The following is an 18,502-nucleotide window of genomic DNA, read 5'->3' as shown; positions in this document are numbered from 1 at the left end:
GCTCAGATCCTCCTCCACAGTAGGCACTCGGAAGACAGCAGCCATCAGCCGTGTTTTTATGAAGTCATTGAAGGGGGCAGGTCTCCATGCTTTCCCCAGAGGTCTACAGGATGGCTCCTGCAGGAGCAAGCTGTAAGGGCATAGGACTGTCACTGTGCAGTAGGCTTGTCCATTGACCACAGGCGTCCTGTGTTAGTTATAAGATCCTTATAGCCACTCAGTTAATCCTCTCTGGAAACTCCTTCAGAGACACACGGCAAAGTGTGCCTCCCTCAAGCCCTAAAGAGCTTCTTGCTCCAATCAAGCTGACAATGAGAATCTCCAGGGCAGCTCAGCAGGGGGACTACCTGCTGTGCAAGCCTGATGACCAGAGTCCAGTCTCCAGACACCACAACAGGAGGGAAGAACTGACTCCCCAGACTTGTCTTCTGACTACATGTGAACCATGGCAGCCATACACCCATCCTCAACATTACAAGTCAACACACTCACACACACACACACACACACACACACACACACACACACACACACACACACACAAGCACACACAGAGGCACACACATAAATAATAATAATAATAATAATAACAACAACAATAATTTTTAAATTCACTATCCTATCTCTGCATAGGCAAAGGGGACTTATGGCTGCATTGAGCATTTCTTTCATGACATTAACTAATTGTTTGCTAATCTTAGACTGGATGAACATCTCATATGCAGGCTGGAGAGACAGCTCAGTCAGTGCAGAGCTTGCCTTGCATGTATGAGGACCTGAGTATTAAAAAGGCTAGGTGTAATGACAGCGTATACCTGTAATTCCAGCAATGGGGAGGCAGAGACACTGGATCCCTGTGGTTCACTGGCCAGCCAGCCTAGCCTTGCAAGTTTCAGGTCAGTGAGGTACCCTGTCATAAAAATAAAATAAAATAAAATAAAATAAAATAAAATAAAATAAAATAAAATAAAATAAAATAAAAGTAGACAGTACTGAGTGGACCTCCAGGGTCATTCTCTGAACTTTACATACATACAAATGCACACACACACACACACACACACACACACACACACACACACACACACACACGAACCCATGCGCACACATACATGCACATGTATGTGATATTTGGTTTGCCAAGACCTCGGAGGTGTTTGCTGAGGGACTGCCTGGGTGATGGGGCTACAGTGGTGAATGGCAGCCACGCTTCCTGCAATCTCGGACGCCATGTCCCAATGTGAAAAGCATGTCTTTCAGAGGCTTGGGTAGAGAGGCCTTTGACTGGCCCGTTCTGGTTCACCTTTGCCTTCTCTCTCACATTCTCAGATCTGCAGCTTTCTGCAATACCTGAAGTTAGCTTTGGTGGCCTCTCGGGTAGGGTAGAGGAGGGACACACTGCAGACACCACGGGACACCACAGGCAATGCTTGTATGGCCTTTCAGGAATATTTTGGTGACCCCTAAAGTACAATTTTTTCTGGAGTTATTACAAAACAGCCAGATAATTTTTGCAGAAAAAAAAAATACAAACAAGCTGGCTTTATGTGCCTAGTCAATGGGGCTTTGTAGTGCTGAGTTCCAGGAGGTGGCCAGCATAGCATCTTGTAATAGCTCTGCCGTGTCCTTCAAGAGATGCCTTTGGGGCTCAAAACCTGTCTGTAGTGAAGAGGTGTGTGTGTGTGTGTGTGTGTGTGTGTGTGTGTGTGTGTGTGTGTATGAACATGTCGTGCAAGGCAAACACTCGGAGGCCAAAGGACAATTTTGTGGAGTCGATTCTCTCTTTCCATACTTACGTAGGTCTGGGACCCAAACTCAGGTAGCCAGGCTTTACCCAGAAAGCACTCACTGTTGAGACTCTAGCCAACCCCAGACCTGGCTTTTAAAAACAAACAAACCAAAATCCCAAATGGTGGAGTCCAGGGATCGAACTCAGCTTCCCATGCTTGCACAGCAAGCGACCTTCGGACTGATCCATTCCCCCACCCCCAATACCCTAGCCTTGATTCTTTTTCTGCTCAAGCAAAACAAACTCTTTGGGGACTTTCAGGTTTCTTCCTGGGGCTGTATCCTTGTAGCTGGCCCTTCGGTCAGCAACATCACTTTATCCTCCTTATTTCCTTGTAAGCATTTATCCATCCTTCAAGATCTTGATGAAATGTTTCCTCACTTGTGAAGCTTTCCAGACTCTCCCCTGGCAGTTTCAGCAAGTTCCTTCTGTCCCATGGCAATAATTATCTTCTTGTGTTATAGCCGCCTGTTCACATGCTCGCCTCTCCGTGGCATCATTCCGGGTACACAGCCGGTGATTTCTTTGTATCTGTCATGTTTGGCGTTCCTGCATGGGTTCACTTCTGCTTATTCATTCAGCTACTGTATATTGTATTTATCGCCCACAATGAGCTCCACAAGGTGCTGATAACACCCTGTGGGATAGCCCTGCCCCCGAAAAGCAAGGGTGCATATTCAATCACAGGGGAGCCTCCAAGGGCTGCTGGGGAAGAGGCGAGGTATTACAGGAGTAGGTGGGAGGTCCTGCCTCACCTTGGGGATTTCCACAGGTCATGAGGTGAAACTGGTTCCAGAAGGCAGCCTGGATCAAGCCTGGTCCTGAGACGCTGGAGAAGATACTGAGGGGCCAGCACAGAGAAAGGCTGGTGCTCCCCGTGGAGATGGATCCCAGAGGTGGTGAAAGTCCGCTGGTGTAGATGAATTTCTAAATGGTCTTATTAAATAAAAAATACGGAGCCAAATATAGGGGTGAAAGCCTTAGAGAAAGATCAGGGGACTAGGGAAAGCCACCAGCCAACCTTACCTCACCAATTCTGCAGCTTCCAAATGTGAGATACTTCCTGTCTACCCACACCTATATGCCTTGCTGTTCTGCCATCTGATTTGCTCTCTGTCCAGCCACATCAGCTTCCTCCTTCTACACAGCTCTATCACTTTCTGTCTGTCTGCACAGACTTCCAGACGTCCATGGTTAACTAGTGTTGGAATTAAGGCGTATGCCACCATGCCTGGCTCTGTTTCCAGTGTGGCCTTGAACACACGGAGATCCTGCCTGCTAAGTGACAGGATTAAGGGAGTGTGCTACCACTGCCTGACTTCTTTGTTTACTTATAATGGCTGGCCTTTTCCCTCTGATCTCCAGGCAAGCTTTATTTATTATTTCAGCACAAATAGAATATCACCACAAGCTGGGGAGGATAAACTTTATCTCCAGGACCTAGTGAATTGTAAGTGTATTTTTTTTCTTTTTGAACAGTGTGCTGGGGGTGGGGTATGTGCACACATGTATATATAGGTATGCACACACTTAAGCTAGAAGAATCCATCCACTCTCCTACTTTGTCACTCTCCACTCTATACCTTGTTCCTTTGAGTCAGGGTCTCTCATTGAACCTGGAGCTAGGCTAGTGGGCAGCAAACCCCATGGGTCCTTCTGCCTCTGCCCCCGACCCCTCCACGCTGGGGTTTTAGACAGGCATGGCTGTCGCAGGCTTTTTATGTGGGTTCTGAGATTTGAACTTGGGTCCTTACTTATTGAACCATCTCCCCAGCCCAAGTCGGAGGTGTTTGAATTACACTCCTTCCTCTGTAAGATTGCCTGTCTATTTGTTTTTTTTTTTTTTTATTTTTGAAAGAAGATTCTTGGAATAAGTGAAATAGCGAAGACATAAACGCAAGAAGTTATAGATGATACCGTCTCCTTTCTGGGCCCAGAGGGTGTTGATACTGTTAAGTCCTTTCCCAGAACTGCTATAAATCCACCCAGTGCTGAGCAGACACTCAGACTGGGTTTTGTTTTCTCCTGCATTTTTACAAAAATGGGAACATAGCGTAACACCTCCTGAGACACACACACACACTCACACTCACAGGCACACACTCTCACACACACCTATACACGCAGGGAACTCGCTTCCTGTATTTCATCTGTCAGCATCCCTCCATGTGATGAGTATGTTGGCTGGTTAGAGCAAACTCTGCTCGTGCGGTAGCTACATAGAGGCCCTGCGTTTTGTTGAACGCTCAGCCATCTTATCAAGTGATAGAAAAATCTTGATTCTCCGATGTTTTTCCCCCCACAGACACAGTGCTTCTGCAGACATCCTTTTTAATATATTCTTAAGCATTTGGCTTTTCATATTTATTAAAACAGCTGCTTTTCAAAAGGGAGTTGTTGTACCAACGAGTATGTGATTGGAGCCTTAACCGACATGGATAGATGGTTCTTCCATAGAGGCTTTAGCAGTTGAGGCTCTGCCAGCAGGGTGCACAGTGCTAATCACTTCCATTCTAACACACGTTACCGCTCTTTTCGCTGTGCCAACCCAATGAATAAGTAGTTAGTTTTCTTCTCTCCGGCTGATCCATCTCTACCCGATTTAAACCTCCATTTCCTCCTCTGTGAACTGTCTTTTTCTCTCTACATTCCTGTGGTATTTCATGTTTTATCACCAATTTAGATAAACCCTGGGCGTATTAAGAATGATATCTTTTCATGTGTGTTGCGGAGATTTATCTGAGTCTATAGTTTGTCTTCTGACTATAGTTAAGCTTTTTTTCTTACAATTAAAAAAATTTGTACGGGCTAGAGGTTCCGCTCAGCAGTTACGAGTGCCTCCTGCTCTGGCAGAGAACCAGAGTCCTTCCCAGCACCCACCGACAAGCAGTTCATGACTGCCTGTGACTACAGTTCCGGGGCTCTGACGCCCTCTTCAGGCCTCTACAGCACCTGCACTCACATGTACATACTCCCAATGTTGTACGGTGTCCATCTCTTCCTCCTGATGCCCGGTGCTGACTCCAGTGTCTGCCCTCCTTCCTCTTTATTGAATGAAGGAAAGCTGAATACGCAGGGATTCTGGAGACCTGACTCCCTGGTGACCCTAGTTCTTGCTGTGTAGACCCCGTGTCCTCCCGGCCTTTTAGGGTTCAGCGTCTTCCAAGCACTAACCACTTCAGCAAGGCATCCAAAGCCCATTCCATCACTACATCCTCCTGGCAACTGTTTCCCAACACTCCACACAAAGGAGGCTTAAGCAGCTCTGAAGTCTTCCTGGAATGCAGAGCCAGCCTCCTCAACCCCCAAATGAGCTTTACACCCAACTCAGATGGGGGTCTCTTTCCTTGTGTGTATGCAGCTCCTTCCTTTAAAAAACAAAACAAAACAAAAAACCAGAAACTCACCTCACAACAACTGTCCCAGCGTAGGGCCCTGAAGGGACATCAGCATGTTCCAGAAACTTCTAAATATGGAAATTGCACCGGGGCAATCAGTGGGGGAGAAGTGTGAAGACGTATTGGGGGTTCTGAGAGCTGGAAATGTAAGAAAATGCCCTGAACTGGGGCCTGACTTGGCTCTTATAAAAGAACACCACCACTTATTAATTGGCCCTAAAATCCACTGAGTGAAAAGAAAAAATAAATGAGCTCATTAAATGCGGAAGAAGGGAAGACCTGGAGGCTTAAACCAGGAAATTCCCAACACCCACTTAGAAAAACAAGGGGGTGCAGGGCCCTTTGGACCCACCGCCAGGAGTAGAGACTGCCCCCTCCCGTGAATCTGCGTCATCTGCGCTGCTCTATAAGGCTCACCCTCCCATCCCCCCACCCCCACCCCCGCCTCCCCAGCTGCAACCAGGCACCCTGATAGAAACCTGCCCCTGTCCTGCAGCCAGCCTGGGTGGTTGCTGTGGTTTACCAGTTGAAGTGCCCCGTCCGTCTGTCCGTGCCTGTGCAAACTCACAGGACCATCAGTTGAGAAATCGAGCGGGAAATCCCAGGAGCATGAGGAATTCCAGGGAGAATTTTGACCAACCAGACTGTGGTAACTAACTGCCTGTGACAAATGAAACCTTGGATTTGGCTTAATAAAGGCTGTTCATTATCCTGCATCCTTCCTGCCCTATCCATCACCTGCATCCCATCACGGAGCTGGTTCTGCGGTAGACACTGCAGGGAGGGGGTTGACTTACACTTGGGGTCCCCCCTCCACCCCTGCCCACCCTGTGCGCCCACTGGGCCTGTGGATTCGTGGCTCCTAGCTCAGCTTTACTACCTGAGTCTTAGTTTGGGGAAATTGTGCAGGCTCCCTTCGGTGTTCTTTGTTCTTTGAGGGTTTTATTGGGTTTTGTTATTTATTTTTTGTGGGTGTGTGTATGCGTGTGTAGTGTATATATGTATACCTGCATGTATGTATGTGTGCACGGACACATAGAGCCCAGAGGCTGATGTTGTCTTCCTCTATTGCTCTCCTTTTTTTTTTTTTAGATAGAGTCTCTCACTGAACCTAGAGCTTGTGGCCAGACCCGCTGGCTGTTGAGCACCCAGGATCTTCTTAGCTCCACATTCTACTCCCCACCACCCTCAAGTGCTGACAGGCACAAGTGGAAAATTCTGTCTTTTACATGGGTGCTAGGGATCCAAACTCAGCAAGCACTTTACCTACGGAGCCACGCCCCCAGCCCCTTATTACTAACTTCTTAGGCTTAGGATGGAACGACCTTCAGGTGACATGGTCATATAAACATAACTCTGTGATTAGCTCTCAGTAACCCACCCCGCTCCCCTCCCCTGTCTCCACTCCTTCCCCGCCTGGTAGATGGCTGCTCTTGTGATTCCGGGATAGCACAAAGGAGGGCCGAGGAGGGGTGGGGTGGGGGTGTCCACTTGTGTGTTACAGAGAAAGAAAGAACCTTCCATGGGCTGGGGATAGAACTCAAAGCCCTAGACACCGAGTGTGGTGGTTCAAGCTGATAATCCCAGCACTTGAGGATAGAGGAGGCAGCGTGTTCAGAAGTTCAAGGTCATCCGTAACTATGTAGCAAAGAATACTTAAGGCCCTGTCTCAAAATATAAACAACAAATAAAAAGCCTGGGGGAAATGGTTCAGGAGATCATGTACTTGCCACGGAGGCAGAGGACTGGTATCCCCTAAGCCAACATTAAAAGCTGGCACTTCCGGAAGCTGAGACTGGAGAGAACAGGCCCCCTGGGAAAAGCTGGCTGGCTAGCCTAGCCCAAATCGGTGAGCACTGGATTCATTGAAAGACCTCAGTAAAGACGTGGAGAACAATGGAAGCAGATACCTGTTGTCAGCCTTGGCCTCCTAACACAGAAGAGCACTTTCCCAGGTAGAGGGGGTGGAGGGGTGGGGATGGAGATGAAGGTGGGATATGTGTGAGTGTGTGAGCAGGAGAGCGGGTTGGGGGGTGTTCATGTATGTATGTGTGCGTGTGCGTGTGCGTGTGTGCGCGTGCGTGTGCGTGCGTGTGCGTGCGTGTGCGTGTGTGCGTGTGCGTGTGCGTGTGCGTGTGCGTGTGTGTGTGTGTGTGTGTGTGTGTGTGTGTGTGCATGTGCACGTGCAAGTAACCCCAGCAGAGGACCATGGAGCAAACACAAGAGGATGACACACAGGAAACCCATCCACCGCCGAGGAAAAGAAGCGGTGGGGTTCTTGCGGGCTTTGTTCCACCCACTGATCCCCCATGGGGACTCTGTGACACAATGGTGTTCCCGGATGACTCATAGGCAAACCTGTCTTTTGCCTTAACCTGACACCTCGAAGGGAATCCTGTGTTCCAGCAAGATCCAACCCAACTACTTTCTCTTCAGCCGCCCTCTAAGGTGGACACTGATCTCAGGAAGGGTCATGTAATGGGAGGCACAGAATCATGTCTCAGTCCCAAGGTCCTGAACCCCAGCTCCACTAAGAATAGCTGTGTGGCACTGGACTGACATCTTAACCTCTCTGAGTCACCCTTTCCTCCCTTGTCTATAAAATAGGCTTAACATTATCTGTCAAAGAAAGTAGTCGTTAGAAATACTGTCTAAAGTGCCTGCCCAAAATGCATTACCCCCAGGTGCTGTTCAGAGGGCCACTGACACTATCCTAAAGGGTGAGCTGTGCGCCTCAGCTGCCTTCGGTTGCTGGCTCCTCCTCAGTGGGGCGGGTTGTGGCTCTCTGTTCTTGGCATGACAGCCAGGACTTTCTGTGACTTCCATCTAGGCCACAAAAACACTGGGTTCCCCGCTTGGCATCTCCAGGGAGCTTACCCTCGGCTCCTGAACGCTTCGTAACTAATTGTCATGCACCAGCAAGCCCTCGGAATCCAAAGTCATTTACTTTATGGGGGTCAGATGGCTGCCAGAGTTTCAAAAGTGCCCCCGGGAGGTCAGCTCCCAAGGTCAAGGCTATAGACTGTGACAGACGCAAGGCATGCTCGACACATTTCCCTTTTAAACTCTCTCCGAGGCAGGGTGATTTACAGGAGCGGTGCTTGCTCAAGATTTAAAAACTAAATTTGTCGTCCCATGGTCTGGAGAGAATCGTGCCACTGTGGAACATTAAGGAACTGGTGTCAGCCTGGTCAGCAGTGGTGCGGGCGTGGGGGTGGGGGTGGGGTGCGGGTGGCGGCAAGGGCCACTGGAAGTCCCCCCGGGGAGTCGCCAGAAACTTTCTCAGAAGTTCAGATGCCACCAAGGGAGGTGATAAACCAGGACCCTTTTTGTTCTGAGTTAGAAATAGAGACTCACTGGGCTCCACGGGGCTCCTGGGACCAGCTGGCACCTGGATGGTGGCTGTGACTCAGCTGAGCTGCAACCTCGTGAGCTCAAGTCGGGGTCACTTCTGGCCGAAGTTACTGCCCAGGGAACACGGGCTGTGCTTGCCCACAGGGACAAAAGCCGCTTTGTGAACGGCCCGGGGACTGTGAGACGGCGCCACCGTGCGGCGGCTGGAGGAAGAGCGCCTCGTTCTGCTCTTAGGAGTGGGAAAGGCCGACTCTTGGAGTGGCAGGTGTATGAAGGCTATTTGTCTTTGCAATTGACACTTGCATTCCCAGTGAGGGAATCAACCCTTACCATCTCCCAGCTCCAGCCAGTTGCTCCACCTTAAGAAGCGATGATGTCGAGACAATCCAATCAGAACAGAATAAAACACTGACGCGCTTGAAGGTGTTCTGTGGATGGGTGAGGGAACACTCGTGAGCACATGAAGGTCAGAGGACAACTTGCAGGAGTCAGTTCTCTCTTCCCATCACGTGGGGCCTGGGGATCAAACTCCGGTCGTCAGCATTAGTGGCAAGCATCTTTCCCTACTGAGCCATCTTCCTGGGGTTGCCATTCACACAGCGACAGACCTGTTAGAAGACAGCGTTCGGTCCCACAAGAGGCCTGGGGATGGCTGTGCAGAAGGCTACCCAGCATAGACAGGACTCTTAAAGGAAACTTCTGAGAATGTGTGTGTGTGTGTGTGTGTGTGTGTGTGTCTGTGTGTGTGTGTGTATGTCTGTGTGTGGTGTGTGTGTATGTCTGTGTGTGGTGTGTGTGTGTGTGTCTGTGTGTGTGTGTGTCTGTGTGTCTGTGTGTGTGTGTGTATGTCTGTGTGTGGTGTGTGTGTATGTCTGTGTGTGGTGTGTGTGTGTGTGTCTGTGTGTGTGTGTGTCTGTGTATCTGTGTGTGTGTGTGTCTGTGTGTCTGTGTGTGTGTGTGTAGTGCTGCCTCCTTCTTGGGGCTGCATGAGTATTTGGAGAGGAGAGAAAGGGGAGTGTTGTTGCTAAGTTCCTGCTTCACTTTGGTGAGTGTGCAGAGAGCTTGCCTCCTTCACCCAGGGTAGGGAGAGAGTGTCTGGGGTGGGGAGAGGGCACAGAGGGCCCTGGCACCATGTTCTACAGCCTGGAGATGCAGAAAGGGGTGTCAGAAGCAAGCGGAGACAGCTCAGGCAGCCTGGGCAGTGGTGAGCAGAGACTGCTCTGGAATTGGGCTGTGCTCTCAGAATTCCTCAGAGCTAGGATGTGAGTTCCCTAGACCAGAAAGAGAGGGGTGGGTGGGTGGGTGGGAGGAGCCTGGTGGCAGCTAGGCTGCTCCTGCAGAGGGTATAATAAGAGAAGCTGAGGGACTTGCAGATAGTGAAATCTGTGCAGAGAAAGGCATGATCAGATGGAGCACACTGTCCACATCACTCTAGTCAGGGGACTGGTCTCTGATGGATGTGCCCCGCAGGGTGCTGCAGTGTGAGAATCCGCTTCAGTATCTGCTCTGCAGCAAGCCTGTTTCAGACACAGCTTCCCCCTGCCACAGAGACTGGCCCTGTCCCCAAGGAGGTCATCTCCAGCCCAGCCACCAACCCCCTTCAGCAAGCGACAGAAAGACCAGCTAAGAACCTGAGAAACTGACCACTGGGCTATCTCAACAAAGCAGACTTCTATTTACCTCCTGCCCCAGTGTGGAGGAAGGGACACACCTAAGTTTTGTATTTGGGTCTGCAGAGGTGGCTCAGCAGTTAAAAGCACCTGCTGCTCCTGCAGAGGACCTGAGTTCAGTTCTCAGCACCCACATCAGCCAGCTCACAACTGCCTATAACTTCAGCTCTATGGGATCTGATGTCCCTTTCTGGCCTTAGTAGGTACCTGCGTGCATGCACACGCGCACACACACACACACACACACACACAAACATATACACACACACAAACACATACAAACACACACACATGCATGCATGCACTCATGCACACACATATACACATGAATTAAAATGTAAAATAAATAATTTTAGAAATTGGGTTTTTCAGTATTCCACCAACTACCCAGTGAGACTTACCTGCAACTAAAAGACAAGATTTTCCTAACCTCGGTGCAAGCAGAAAAATCAAATGTCCAAGGCAAATGTGTTTCAAAAAGATAGTAGGAGACCCAAACTGAAGATGTGTTTCATCCCTAACCTTGTGAGGCTGTTCAATACACAGGATTTTGGCATGTATATCTGTTGGGGTTTGGATCTTAAGTGTCTGAAAGGCTGTATGTTGAAGACTTCATGTCTTATTACCTTTTTTTTTTTTTTTTGTAATAAAGTACCTAGTTACGAAGCAATTTTAGGAAGAAAGGGTTTCTTTTGGCTCACAGGTCAAGGGTCCACTGCATCATGATGAGGGAGCTAGATGTATAACCTGCAATGGCTGGCCACACCACACCACAGTTAGGAAACAGAGGCTGCTGAGTGCTAGCACGTCGTTTACTTTGTCCATTTTTACACAGTGCAGGGCCCCAGCCTGTGGAATAGTCCAACCACAGTTAAGATGGGTCTTCCAACACCAGTGACCCTCCTCCAAAGAATCCCTCCCTCCTGGGCATTCTGAGTAATCCTTGACAGCTTCGAGGGGAGGCTGATTCCAGATGCTGTGCAGGCGACAGCACATATCTTTCAGAGTGGGGCACAAGCCTGAAACAATGTTAGGAGATGCAGAACCTTTAAGAAGTGGAGCCAAGTGGAAGCAAGTCAGGGGACTGGAGGCATGCCCTGGGAGGGGATGCTGAGGAAGGGGATGCTGAGGAAGGGGATGCTGAGGAAGGGGATGCTGAGGAAGAAGGGGATGCTGAGGAAGGGGATGCTGAATCCCTGTTTGTTCTTTCTTTCCCTTCCTCCCCTCTCCTTTCTCTATGTTGTTTTTTTCTTCCTCTTCTTGTTCCCACCTCTCCTTTCTTCTCTTCTTCTTTCATAGCCCCTCCCCCACACATCTCATCTTTTTCCTCTGTACTGCCATCTGGGGATGGTTATAACCTCTGTTTTTTTTTTTGTTATTTCTTGCTAGTTTAGTTTTATGTGAGCATGTGTTCTTGTGTGTGTGTGTGTGTGTGTGTGTGTGTGTGTGTGTGTGTGTGTGTGTGTTGCGTACAGGTGCAGGTGCATTGGTGTGTTCTGCGAAGACCAGAGGCATCTTGGTCTCTCATCCTGTCAGCCACGAGGCCAGCAGTCTCCTCTTCCATTCACCCTACTCTGATGCTCTGCTTCACCACAGCCCTCAAATCATCATGGCCAAACCATCACCGATTGAAACTTCAGATACCATGAGCCAAGATAAATCCTTTCTCCCATCAATTAACTTGGTTTTTCATGGCAATGTAAAGCTAATGCTACAACAAAACAAACAAACAAACAAACAAAAACCTTCACCCATAGACATAGAAAGGGCTTCTGTTTCTGTTGAGTTCTGGGTAAACGCCGGTCCAGTCAAAACACAAGGTTCATGCTCGGGAGCTCAGAGGGGAACTGCCTACAGAGAACTGATTCTCGTGGTGTGGGAAGAGCTGAGAAGCCACACCTGTGAAACAGCAAAGCAACAGAGAAATAACAAAATCCGTAGGCTGTAGCCGGGAAGCTGGCTCAGCTGGTAAAGTCCTCGCCATGCAAGCGCAAGGTCCTGAGTTTGACACCCAGAACCCACTTAGGAAGCCAGACACAGTGGTGCCTCCTTGTAATCCCTGAGAATGAAGAGAGAAGGATCCTTGCAGCTCACCAGCCAGCCTAGTCTAAGCAGCAAGTGCCAAGGCCATTGAAAGACTCCGTGTCATAATACAAGGCAAAAATCTCCTGAAGAATGTAACCCAAGACCCCCCTGATCTTCACCAACACAGGGACACACGCACCTGCACACTCATGAACACATGTACACGCAATGTGCACATTTCTCTCTGGAGAAATAACAAAAGATGAGGAGGACGTTATCACCACAGCTGGCAGGGCAGAGGAGGAGGATGGCAGTGTCAGAACCAGAAGCAATAATAAGGCAAGACTTTCCAGGGGCCACTGAACCTCGAAAGAGAAAGAACTGCCACAGTCGACAGTGTTGCTCAAAGCAGGGGAAGGAAGACAAACATCTTGCTCTTCCCTCTGCCCACCAGCGCCGCCTTCAGCCAGTGGCAACAGGAAGCCAGTTGGCAGAAGCTCCTAAGAAACGTAGTTTGCAAAGGAGAGAAGCTGTGGCGCCTAGAAGGCAAATGTGACTCTTGGCAGCGGCACTCTGTGCTAGGAACCACGGTGGGAAGATCCAATCACACCACCCTGGATGGGCACCAGACCCTCAAGCCGTGCCATAGGCCTCGAGAGCTGGACACTCTGGGCAGGATGCTGGGGAAAGCAGCCACGCCTGCCTGCCGGGGACTGGCAGGGGAAGACTCTTGGAAGAGGTGACATTTAAGCTGGAACTTGAGGGCTGAGTCAGGTGTAAGTAGGTAAAAAGGAGGGTAGGGTTGGGAAGATCGGTTGGTGGTAGAGTGTGCTGGAAGTGACCAATCACGTCATTTCTCCACGAAGCATCCTTTGGTGTCTCCTTATCGCCTAATGGAGAAAACCTCAGTCCTTTGCAGACAGTACGAGGCTCTGCTCTCCTGAGCCTCAGCTCTACCTCCAGCATGCCCGAGACTCCAGGCACCGAGCACTCCTCCCTGTGCAGACAGGGATCACAGTCTCGGCGCTGCCCCCCCCCCCCGCCCCCTCCAGTGCTTTTGCACAAGCCAAGCCCCTCTCCCTCATAACTGGCCAGATCCAGATTTGGCACTAACAGCGGCTGATCTGCAAATGTCTCCGGCTTTCCTAGACCGATGACAACGTTCTCTGACGTCCTCTGGAGGTCCAGTCACTCCACCTCATGCTTGGACTCGTGCATTTGTTCCTTTAGCCAGCTGAGCCAAGAAGCCATAAGAGAGTCACGGGCACACCGTCTGCATGTGCCAGAGTGGTACCCTGAGTGCCTCCAAAGCACCTGACACAAGGCAGGCACTCAAAACACCTGGAAGGGAGGCAGAAGTGTAGTTCAGCTTGCAACATGCTTGTTGAGCATGCACTAACCCGTAAATTCAATCCCCAGAACCCCATAAGCTGGAAGTGGTGGCAGATGCCTGTGATCCCAGCACTGGGGAGGTAGAAGCAGGAAAATCAGAAATTCAAGGTTTGGGCCAGTGAGATGGCTCAGTGAGTAAAGGCATTTGTTGCCAAGCCTGATGAGCTGAGTTCGATCTGCTACATCTGTGTTGGGAAAGAAGAGAAACCAACTCCCACAAGTTGTCCTCTATGTCCATATACAAAATGTGATGCATGTGTGGCCACACACACACACACACACAGACACACACACACACACACACACACACACACAGAGAGAGAGAGAGAGAGAGAGAGAGAGAGAGAGAGAGAGAGATTTAAAGGACAGGCATGGTGGTGCATGTTATTAATCCCAGCATTCTGAAGGCAGAGTTAGGTGGATCTCTTGAGTTCAAAGCCAGTCTGGTCTACATATCAAGTTCCAAGCCAGTCAGAGTTATATGAGTAATCATTGAGACCCTGACTCATAAGACATTTAGAAAAAAAGAGAGAGAGAGAGAGAGAGAGAGAGAGTAAGGAAGGAAGGAAGGAAGAAAAAAGAAAGACAGAACAAGGAAGGAAGGAAGGAAGGAAGGAAGGAAGGAAGGAAGGAAGGAAGGAAGGAAGGAAGGAAGGAAGAGCTTTGAGATCATTCTCAACTCCACAGTGAGTGAGTTCAAAGTCAGCCTGAGATAAATGCAACCCAAACCTGGAAGAGGGTGGCAAGAAAGAGGGCAGCCACATTATATCAGTGTCAAGGTCACCACTGGGAGGGACTCTTTCACAAGCTCATGTTTTCACTGGAACTCAGAAGACTTTGGAGGATCATCCTTTAAACGGGAATAAAGACCTTTCTTAAAGCAACGTTTGTAGTTTTCTTGAGGCCACTTTGTTTCAGAATCCACCCCAAGAAGACCCTATCATCAGGAGGATGACATTTCCTCCCTTCCCCGTCTCCAGTGGGCTCCCAGCTGGACACCATCCCCTTCTACTCCGCCCAGCTCCAGAAGGTTCTTCTGCTTATTTGTTTTTCAGATTAGCTTCCAAGGTCATATCTAAATCTACTACAAACAACAATGGGAAGGGCTGGCTGACTAATAACTACACGATCCGTTCCCAGCTGCCGTCAACCACATTCTCCGGCTTAGCTTGGCACAGCCTCAGAGCTGTTCATCAATGGCCTAAATGTCACCCCCACCCCTCTCTCCTCCTCTCTACCCCTTCCCACCTCCTCCATCCCCCTCCACCCACCCTCCCCAGGGCCTTAGCCAAATGAAGCATGAGCAACCACATCAGCTAACCCCTGGCAAGCATCACCACAGATGCTGAAGGTGCATGCTCACTGACATGGGAGAGTGCCTCTGACATCTTATTTTACTTTGATAAACACGTGTTATGTTAATGCAGAGAGAAGGAGTCTGGAAATCTAGAAACCAAAGGGATCTTGTTTGAGCCCTAGACCCTGCAAGCTGGAAAGAGAGATCCAGCTTCTGAAAATTGTCCTCTGACCTCCACATGTACACCATGGCATGCATGTGCCCTTCACTCCCTAATCCATACAATCATAATAAATAAATACTTTTAGACTCAAATTTGATTATAAAGAATTTCAAACAAAAACCATCAGGTACTGAAATCAACCAGACCCAAAGTCTATACATCTCAATGAACTTCTACACAGAGCAGCCATTCTGTTGGGAAGCCTCATACTGGATTTTACGCTTTCACTCCTGAAATGTCCTGAGGACATTTTTATGTACTTTTGCTGCCACAAACTGAAAAATCCATGACAGAGTTAGAACTAGAAAAACAGTTTTGTATTCTCTTTCATGACTTGGGTGTTCATCACCTGCATTTAAGCCTTCCTCGTTCCCTAATAGTCTTTCTTGATCTCCTTTCTACTTGGTATATGCTGTACCCACACGTGCATTTGTGTGTACACACTGTGAACTATGCACACACTATAGACTATGCTCTGCATACAAGGGCAAACACACTATTTTTTTTTCTGTGATTATGTGAACTCAAAATTATACATTCTACGTCTACATAAGTATTTTTAAAGGTGATGAGCTAAGTATGGTGGCATATACCTATATAATCCCAGAGACAGGAGGATCGGGAGTTCTTCAGCTACATAGTAAATTCAAGGCTAGCCTCTGCTACATGAGATGCTATCTCAAAGTAAGAAACAAACAAACAAACAAGCAAACAAACAAACAAGACGATGGCATTGAAGAGATACACGGTGTGAACAGTACTCCAAAGGAAGAGCTCGGGTCACTGTGAAAAACATTTGTGGGGAACCAGGTTAGATGAGGAATGTTAAGATCTCAAGGATGAGTAATGCACTGAGCGCACACAGCAGGCGAGGGTGGGAGCGCTGTTCGCGTGCACAGAAGAAAGGCCAGCAAACCCTGCTACTGAAAACGGGGACACTTGCTAAGAGACGCCCCTGAAACAACAGGGTGAGCACCCAGTGTGGGGAGGCGCAGGGCCCTGGACAGAACTTGGGGTTTCCGTCTAACTGTAATGAAAGGATTTGTACGAGAAAGTAGAGAGAGAAAGAAGACACCGTCCTCGCCCTCGGGGAACTTGCTCCGGTGTAATCCGATTAGAAGCTCCAAAAACTTTAATTAGGCTTAGGAAAAATGATGAGAACACAGAAATCGCAGCAGCCCTTGTCTAGAGGGCCTGGGAAGATATAATCGCATTGACACTAACTACTGTGAGAATTTCATGCTCCGTTCTGGCTGTTACTTTTCCCAGAGAAGACAAAGAGAAAGCAGGTTAAGAGATATTTATGTTCCTGTGACTATAGGAGCGGAATAGATAAAATATAGGAGCTGGAGAGATGACTCAGTAGTTAAAAGCACTTATTGTTCTTGCAGAGCACCATGGTTCAGTTCCCAGCATGCAGGTCGGATGGCTCCAAACTACCTGTAACTCTAGCTCCAAGTTACCAGACGCCCTCTTCTGGTCTCCACAGGTACCTGCACTCATGTGCACATATCCAACACACACACACACACACACACACACACACACACACACACACACACACTAAAAATAAAAATAAAATCATGAAAAACAACATTGGTCAAAGGCTCACACAGTTGTCTCTTGGTCTGTGGGCAGCCCACTTCTCTCTGTGTGGGGTACGGAGCAGTTCAAAAGTGTCACATCTCTAGACCCAGTGTTCTTCCTTAAGCCTACCCCCAGATTGAGGAACTGTGTTACAATCTGGAAGCCTTTCTCAGCCCTCAGATGTGTGCAAAGGAATTTAGGCTCAACTAGATTCATCTTGGTCTCTATCTAGAGCTTGTTATAGTCTCATTTCTGTTGCTGTGATAAAATATCCTGACAGAAACAGCTTAAGGGAGAAAGGTGATTTACCTTATAATTCCAATTTAGAGTCCTCCATTGCAGGGGCGTGATGAAGGTAGGTACTCAAGCAACTATTCACATTACATACAAAGCAGAGAGAGAATAAACGCATCCTTACTGTCTTGCTTGTTTTCCCCTCTTACACAGTTCTGGGGCCCCTGTCTAGAGAATGGTGTCACCCACAGTGGGCTGGATCTTCCCACATCAACTAGAAATCAAGACAATCCCTATAGACATGCCCATAGGCCACCCAAATCCAGGTAATTCCCCAGTAAGACTCCTCCCAGGTGACTCTAGGTAGCGTCAAATTGTCAACCAGCCCAAAGCCCCACAATCACCACCATCTACCTCCCCAAGAAGTGATAGAAATGTAACCCCCACCAATTCACTCCCAGAGGCACCTGAGTTTTCTCCTGGAGCCAGTAGCTCTCAGCCTCCTCTGGGCTCTGTTGAGAATTTATTGAGTCCCCTGTAGACATTGGTACCTGTTTCTCTGTTACAGGTCCCCTGCCATCTATATGGAGTTCCATTGAGCTCTGCTCACCCCTACTCTTCCCAGAATGCTGCTCAGCAAATGTCATGCGTAGTCTTATCCTTCAGGACCTACTCAGTGTTCTGGGGCTTTGGAGCCTATCCAGGGTGTAGTTGTGTCTTTCTGGAATCTTCCAAACACTCCAGACTGTTTCTATTACCTTTTCCCCATGCCTCTCCACCTGTGGGAACTCCCAATTGTGATGATAGCGGTAAAGAACTCCCTCTGTTATAATGTTTACATCTAACATCTCCCCAGTAAGTGTGGGCTTCAGCCAGACACCTGCAGAAGGCTCTGAGGCTATTGATTTCTGCTGGCTCACTTTCTTGAATGGAAGCAGTGTGTGTGTGTGTGTGTGTGTGTGTGTGTGTGTGTGTGTGTGTGTGTGTGTGTGTGAGAGAGAGAGAGAGAGAGAGAGAGAGAGAGAGAGAGAGAGAGAGAGAGAGAGACTTAAGAAAAAAGGAGGAGCCGGGCGGTGGTGGCGCACGCCTTTAATCCCAGCACTCGGGAGGCAGAGCCAGGTGGATCTCTGTGAGTTCGAGGCCAGCCTGGGCTACCAAGTGAGCTCCAGGAAAGGCGCAAAGCTATGCAGAGAAACCCTGTCTCGAAAAACCAAAAAAAAAAAAAAAAAAAAAAAAAAAAGAAAAAAGAAAAAAGGAGGAAACTTAAAAGAAGAGAAAAACATGAATTGTTGCCTAAAAGTGATATTCTAATAGTTATTTGTATTACCTCAGAACAGTATCCTACATTTCTGATCCAGATCACTCCGTTGCACCCTAAACTCATACCGATTCACCGTCTCCACTTGGGAATTCAAAAAGCACAATGACAAGACATAACTATTTGCTATCTCAAACATTAAAATCTCAGTTGACACTGAGGTCCTGCCACAATAGGATTAGAAAGGGTCTTAGGACCCAGAAAGACAAATGTGG

The 18,502-nt window shown here is 48.6% G+C and overlaps 1 long non-coding RNA gene across 2 annotated transcripts; it reads right to left on the bottom strand.

Moving 5' to 3' along the window:
* Positions 1–582: 582 nt before the first annotated feature.
* LOC143272404 (uncharacterized) lies at positions 583–17,749 on the bottom strand. Of its 2 annotated transcripts, none has more exons than XR_013049931.1 (4): positions 17,437–17,749; positions 17,045–17,106; positions 8,872–9,149; positions 583–8,345 (listed from the first exon to the last, which is right to left on the bottom strand). It is a non-coding gene; the product is annotated as an uncharacterized LOC143272404 (long non-coding RNA). The 2 variants fall into 2 exon arrangements; XR_013049932.1 differs by having other exon boundaries at positions 17,521–17,749.
* Between the last annotated feature and the right edge of the window lie 753 nt (positions 17,750–18,502).

The sequence above is a fragment of the Peromyscus maniculatus genome, chromosome 3 (assembly GCF_049852395.1).
Source record: "Peromyscus maniculatus bairdii isolate BWxNUB_F1_BW_parent chromosome 3, HU_Pman_BW_mat_3.1, whole genome shotgun sequence".
In the NCBI taxonomy this organism is placed as follows: domain Eukaryota; kingdom Metazoa; phylum Chordata; class Mammalia; order Rodentia; family Cricetidae; genus Peromyscus; species Peromyscus maniculatus.
Note: the sequence above shows the minus strand (reverse complement) of the source record. Positions and strands in the feature narration are given on the sequence as shown.